We start from the raw sequence: 7,500 nt of genomic DNA, 5'->3' as shown, positions 1-7,500 counted from the left end.
ACAACATACATGTACATATATCTAAATTCCTGCTGTAAGATTTTCAACTCATTTTTATACTTTTCCTAAGCTATTACCACAAACAGTCCTTGTGATTCTTGCATGTTTTTCATGGTAAGTCGTGTCTTGACTATGACCATCAGAACAGCGAAGGAAGCCACTATTGTCCCGACAAGAATTTGATTACGGTAGTGATTGTCTTGCCCAAAATACAACCCCGCTCTCTCGACGAAGAGGGTTTAAAGACAGTCGGCGTTGGGATGGTTCCCAAAGGCTTAACTCGCCTCCAAGGCTGCACCTTTAAGAGCCTGTGTAATCTCGCCTCCTAGTTTGAAAGTCATAGCCTTTCGCAAAGGACTGAGCTGTGAATGATTTCCCATTGTAGTAGAGAACCCATTGATCATACACGTTGCTGTTGGTCCTACTCTAAGCCTTTATCAGTCTGTGATATAAGGTGAGCACTGAGCCCAAGTACACTTGGTGATAAAAAAAAAAAAATCTGGTCTGTTCTATATGCGTATGTACTGGCACGAACATGATGAGAGAAAGAGGACTGTCTTTTGTACGAGATATGCTGTATGCCCTTATTTGCACACACACACACACACACACACACACAAAGTGCCTCTGTGTGTGTGTGTGTGTGTGTGTGTGTGTGTGTGTGTGTGTGTGTGTGCGTGTGTGTGTGTGTGCGTACGTGCGTATGTGTGTGTGTGTGTGTGTGTATGTGTGTGTGTGTGTGTGCGTGTGTGTATACATGTGTGTGTGCGTGTACTTGTGTATAGATGTGAAATTTAAGTTGTAACTATCATCAGTTCTATCCCGTCGTTTCTCCCCTCTCCCCACCAAACCATCAAACGTGAACTCTTTTCCACAGTACGTAAAGTGCAAAACAAGAGCAGGAAAAGACAAAGAGAAGAGGGAGACGGCGCCAGCTATAAAGCTCTTTCCACACTCGCTATAGTCCTGCAAGAGACAAACCCTTGGCTCGTCCCAAACTTCAGACAGTCGCAGCAGCACCGAGTCTTGTGGGTAAAAGCGATCGATTCTTTCACCTTCACAGACAACTGTAATCAGGTTTTATGTCTGGTAGCCGGCAGGAAAAAAAGAAAAAAAGAAAGAGGGGTGGTGGTGGGGGGTGGGGTTGGGGGGTTGGGGGGGGTGGGGTTAAAAGTTGGGGGTGGTGGCGGTGAGAGAAAGAGTGAACTGCGTGGGGTTGGGGTGGGGGGTGGGGGGGGGGTAAGCACGGACAGAGGGGGAGGAAGGGGGGGGAGGAAGGAAAAGCACTCGTTTCTGTGTCATTACACCAAGACCCTGACCTGACACGTTTCATTCTTAGCTCTGGAGTCCCCCCACCCCCACCACTCCCTTCCCCCCATCCCTTCCCCTCCTCCCTCCTCTCCCCCACGAATCTCTGGCTTGCTGCCATCGTCCTTACTTTACTTAACTCACTCAGTACGGCCAGTCCTCTCTTCTCCTCTACACAAACCCCTCGGATGTCCAGTGGGTGTCTGAATGACCCAACCTTTAGCTTCCGTCGTAAGAATTGTGGTATTCTTTGTCACCATTCACCTCTTCAGTATAAGAGCCTTCCGATTGCAATATTTTGATGATGGTAATTGGGGTGAAACGCTGTTAACGTCGTCTCTTTCGCCGTTCGTATGGAGAGAGTTAACTTTACTACAGCCAGCACCCTCTCCTTCGCTGCATACCATTTACACACGTGCGGACTGGTATAAGTGAACAGGGTGTGTGGGTGGGGGGATGGGGGTGGGGGAGGATGGGGAGAGAGGTGGGAGTGAAGGGGAGGGGAGGGAGAGGGGGAAAAGGGGGTTAGTGGGAGGGATGGAGAGAGAGAGAGAGAGAGAGAGAGAGAGAGATGATATGATGATGTTTTATTGAAGAAACACATAAGGTTCATTTCAATGGGGAGTTGGGGAACAGGTCATTCAGCGTTAAAAAAAAAAGAAAGAAAAATATAGAAAAATAAAGAAAAAGATTTTTTTTTCAATTAGACATACATTGTCATGAAGCGTAGCAGAGGATGATTTACACCAACAATATGAGTATCAGAACTTGAAGGAATGCTGGAGTGTGTGTGTGTGTGTGTGTGTGTGTGTGTGTGTGTGTGTGTGTGTGTGTGTGTGAGAGAGAGAGAGAGAGAGAGAGAGAGAGAGACAGAGACAGAGACAAAGAGAGACAGACAGGCAGACAGAGAGAGAGAGAGAGAGAGAGAGACAGAGACAGAGACAGAGAGAGACAGAGAGAGAATAAAACTGGAGATCCAAATGCCTTGTTTTGGCTAGGCAGTGTACCCAGCTAAAAAAAAAAAAAAAAAAAAAAAGACCCCTGTGTCCACTGATTTTCATTGAGGGACTCTTCTTCTTTCAGCACCACAAGCACTCCCTGGCGGTCACGATGGCTCTACACCCCACCCCACCCCACCCAGTACAACCCCGCCACGCACCCCCCCTCCCACCAATGGCACGCCATAACCTCTACACTCCCCCCAGAGAGAGAGAGAGAGAGAGAGAGAGAGAAAGATCCCAAAACACCACCACCACCAAAGATCGTTCACAATCCGATTCAGCCGCACTCTCACGCTGGAGGCAAAAAGTTCAACGTGAGCTTTGTTGGCGTTCAGCTTTGCGCTGTACTCTGGCCTCACTACACTTCAGGCGACATTAAACGGAAGAAGCACGTTCGCTCGCTGCTCTGGAAAACAGTAAACGTCTGGTTTTTAACGTGTTACCCGCTCCAGCGGACTTGAAAAAAAAAGGGGGGACAAGCTAAACATGCCAAAAGGATGTTAGTACTGCTGTAAGGCGGCTGTAGTGAAGTATCTTTCATTGCCGTTTAATTCGGCCAGAATCTCCAAGAATAGGGGAAAGGGTGGGAGCGGCTTGAGTACGTCCACTAATTTCTAGTCGTTTGAAGAGCGTTGCTAGCGCTATGCAAATAGGCGCATCATTAATAATCGTTGTCCCTAAAACAAGTTCTGTCAGTTTTCTGACCAAACGTTTCAATTTTTCATCCCGCAATAAACATACGCAAGCATGGACGTCACCACTCACATATACTTTCACTCGGTTTGAAAATTACCTTACTTCAGGCGACATTAAAAATTACGTAAGTGGAGAAAATGCGTAAGTGGAGGAAGAAAAAAAAAAAAAAAAAAAAAAAAAAAAAAAAAAGAGAAAGAAAAGAAAAAAAAACAGAAAAAAAAGAAGTAAAACAACAAAACACTTCTTAAATCTTGGACAGTTTCATTTGCAAACATTTTTGATGAGGGTTGAGAGACAATGCTGCGTTAACTGAATAGACGTTGAAGGTTGATATTCTCTGGTAAAAAAAACAACAAAACACCCAACAAAACAACTCCTCCTCCTCCTCCTCCTCACCATTTTATTTTACAATTTGGGGCAAAATTGACTGTTTTGTTTGGGGATTCAAACCCCAAACCCTTTCCATACGACATGCTGGAAATGAGGAACAGGAAAGGGGTTTGGGGAGGTGGGGTGAAAAGGAAAAGAACCACTCCCCGGCACCCCCCGGCCCCCCCCCAAAAAACCCCGCCATACAGTCCAGAAGACATTAACGCTTTGTGGCTCCGCTCAAGCTTCAGCCAGGGTACCACTACTAGTCCCGCTGCGTTAAGAGTGATCGATTCTTTCACTTTCACAGATAACTGTAATCAGTTTTTACGCCTGGCAGCTGGGGAGAGATGGGGAGCAGGCACCGGGGGTTAAGGGGTGTGTGTGTGTGGGTGGTGGTGGTGGTGGTGGTGGTGGAAGGGGGAGTGGGAGAGGAAGTTTAGAAAGCTGTGTGGGTGCGTGGGTGTGGGTGTGGTGGGTTGAGAAACTGGCTCGTTTCTGTGTCATTATGACCAACCCCCCCACCTCCCCCATCCCCGCGACACGTTTCGTTTTAACTCTGGAGTTCCATTACTTTTCGCCTTTTTTTTTTTTTTAAACACGTTCGCTACAACTAGCTCTTCCTTGTGGACTTGGTGTTCAAGAGAAAGGAAGGGTTGTAGGAGATATAAAAAAAAAGAAGAGGAAAGAAAGGGAGATTTCTAAAGTGAATGAATTGGCAAACACCGCCTTGTTCATTTTTGTCAGTCCTCAACTGGGGAATAATCAAGATGAGGATTAACAGACGAATGATAGAAAACAACAGGACTGGAGATAGAGACGTCGGCAGAAAGAGTGTCATCAAAAACAGACACACACGAACAGATTGAGAATCAAAAACCCAAACCGAGCTATATCAATCACGTTTGCCTGTACATTTCGAACACATTTTACTTTACTTTGCCGAAAGGCACATGTCTTCTGGCTCCCATTGATACAATCCATTATCCCACACGCACATTTACGTGGAGCCAGAAACACACACACACACACACATTTACCCCCCCCCCCCCCCCGCAGGCCCCCCCTCGCCCCCCCCCCCCCCTCACACACACAACTATCCTTTTTTTTATGCGTACTGTGGCCGAATGGTGAGAGTGCTGGAACGGAATGTCCGGAGTTCCAACCCCCGGTTTGGACGTACGTGGTGGGTGAAGGGTGGAGACTGATATTACCGATCCCCCAAGTCAACACACGTGCAGACCTGCTATTGACCCAACCCGCCAGATTCATCAGGAAACTGATTTTGTGTGTGTGTGTGTGTGTGTGTGTGTGTGTGTGTGTGTGTGTGTGTGTGTGTGTGTGCGTGAGTGCGTGCGTGTGTGTGTGTGTGTGTGTGTGTGTTGGGTGGGTGGATGGCGGGAGCAGGGAGGGAAAGGGTAGGGGGGGTAGAAACGATATATTTATCAGAAATCTATGTATGAAACTGGACACAAATACGATTATGCTTAAGTTCGTTTTTGAAAATGTTATGCAGCTGCCTGCGGAACATGCAAGTATATTTCCACACTACAGCCTAGATCTATCATTTTTATATGAATGCATTACAGTATGTACCCCCCTCCCCTCCCCCTTAAAGAGAGACAAGAGAAAGAGACTCATACTCACTCTTCCAATGCTTCACACACATGCTCACACATACAGAGAGGGAGTATCAGTATCAGTATCAGTAGCTCAAGGAGGCGTCGCTGCGTTCGGACAAATCCATATACGCTGCACTACATCTGCCAAGCAGATGCCTGACCAGCAGCGTAACCCAACGCGCTTAGTCAGGTCTTGAGAACCCCCCCCAAAAAAAACGACAAAAACAACAACAAAAAACAACAACCAAAAAAAAAAAAAAAAAACAACAACAAAAAACAAACAAGACCAAACAAAAAACAACAAAAAAACCAAAACCAAAAACCAAAAACCACAAACCAAAAAACAAAACAAAAAGAAAAAAAGAAAAAAAAGTAAATAAATAAATAACAGATAAAGTACATAAAAAAACTACTACTACTACTACTACTACTACTATTTATAAAGCGCAAAAACGTGATGATGTCAACTGTAAGCGTAAAACAAAAAAACCACCCCCCCCCCAAAAAAAAAGGAGACACACACACACACACACACAGAGGGATGGGGTGATAATCATAATGTTAACTTTAGCCACTGCCACTTCTTTCACCAATTCAGCTTTTAACACAAAATCCTCTTAAGCGTAACCCGAATTGCGGACGAAAAGGTAGACACGCGAGGTCAAATAGAAATGATATCGATAGAGCACTTTCGAAGCCAAATGACCGTTCGATACCTGATATCCTGTCATATGCGTCTGCCTCAGTCTTTTGAGGAAATTCTATCAAGGGAGACAGGCGAAAGAAGTGGGTGGCCAGACTAGCCCAGTTGGCATGAGATAACCAGACTGATTATCTTCTGGTCTTTTGTCGGTCAGGCAGTTCTAGGTGCTGATAAAGGTATGGATGGGAAGTGTAAGAGTGGGGATGGGAGGTGTAAGAGTGGGGATGGGGGTTAAAGATTACCGACTGAAACAATCTTTACAATTACCCTCAAAACAGATTCGATAACTATTGAAAATCTGTCACAAGCTTATTAAGCTAACTGCAGGTTGATTCATCAACTAAATCTGATTACCGACTGAAAATTTGATTACAATAAACCTCAATGTAGAGTCGAAAAACTATCAAAATATGTTACAAGATGACTTTTAGTGACACCTTTTAACCTATGCACGAACATTGGTGTTAAAGAAGGTCCCTGAATTTAGGATACTGAAATACGGCTCCACCCATCCCCGAGGAAGGAATGTGGCAACGGCAATGGCTGCATTAAAAACGGTCCCCTACGAAAAAAAGAAACCAGCACTCCCCGAAATGCCCATCCTCCAAAGTGCAGCAGATTCTTCAACCATGAAGTTGGGTGCCTGTCAACGAGAAGAAACTGGAGAACTGCCCCCTTGCCCCCCACTAACCTAAAAAAACGAACGTTCATATTAATCACTGACCCATTCGAAAACTTTATTTCTATCACGCAATAATTAAAAAAAAATTACTAACAACTCTATAATAATAACAAAACATTGCTACCAATTCTATATTCCACGACGAATCAAATACTCACTTTACATTATACTGCAAATCCCTGTTCTCTCTCCCTTTCTCTCTCTCTCTCATGTACATACGCTTGCAACAGGAAAAGGCAAAAGATCATGGCGACCCCGGTTTCTGCACAGCAAGCTTTGCACATGCGCGGGGAAACAAACTGAACTGGAAATACCACCAACTTCCTCCCAAACGCCACCTCACCTCCCCCCTCCCCCTCCCCCCTCCCCCTCCCAAACCCCCACTTAAAACCTTCCTGTTCTGTGCTTCGGTCACTCAGGGCAAGCGGAGAAATGGACGCACAAAAAGCTTTGAGTTGAAAACTCACTGCAGAAGGGCCACGTGAGACTCGGTTCGCACAAGGACTTTTTACGTGCTTTATGAACTGGCTCGAGTTTGTTAAAGGTTCAGCAAGTGGCAAATGTGACAAGCTGCTTGCAAGTCGGAAGAGTGCAACGATGAAAGCATCTTGGATGGAGGAATTGGAGAAGCGAGGACACACACACACACGCAACACACACACACACGCACGCACACACTGTTTTTGTTTATTTTATTTTTTATTTTATCAACATTGGCGATGAAGGAGTATGAGGATGACGATGATGATGACATTCAGATTTGGGACTACGCGACAAGGCTGCACTCGACGCCTACTGTCATAATGATATCCCAGTGTTAACCAGGCCCGAGAGATACAGACACTTGCAGTGTTGGTCAGGACATTGGAGAAACACTCCCAAAGACGCATCCGTGAAGTGGGTGACACTCGATTGTGTGGTCCCAGTCTCTCTGGGTAGGATCCGGCCTCGGGCCGAAAAAAACAACAAAAAAACAAAAAACAAAACACACACACACCAAAAAACAAAACAAAACAAAAACAAACAAAAAACCCCACAAAAACAACAACAACAACAAAAAAACAACAACAACAAAAAAAAAACCAACAAAAACAACCCCCCCCAAAAAAAACCAAACAA

Source organism: Babylonia areolata, chromosome 26 (genome assembly GCF_041734735.1).
Source record: "Babylonia areolata isolate BAREFJ2019XMU chromosome 26, ASM4173473v1, whole genome shotgun sequence".
NCBI classification, from domain to species: Eukaryota; Metazoa; Mollusca; class Gastropoda; order Neogastropoda; family Buccinidae; genus Babylonia; species Babylonia areolata.
Note: the sequence above shows the minus strand (reverse complement) of the source record.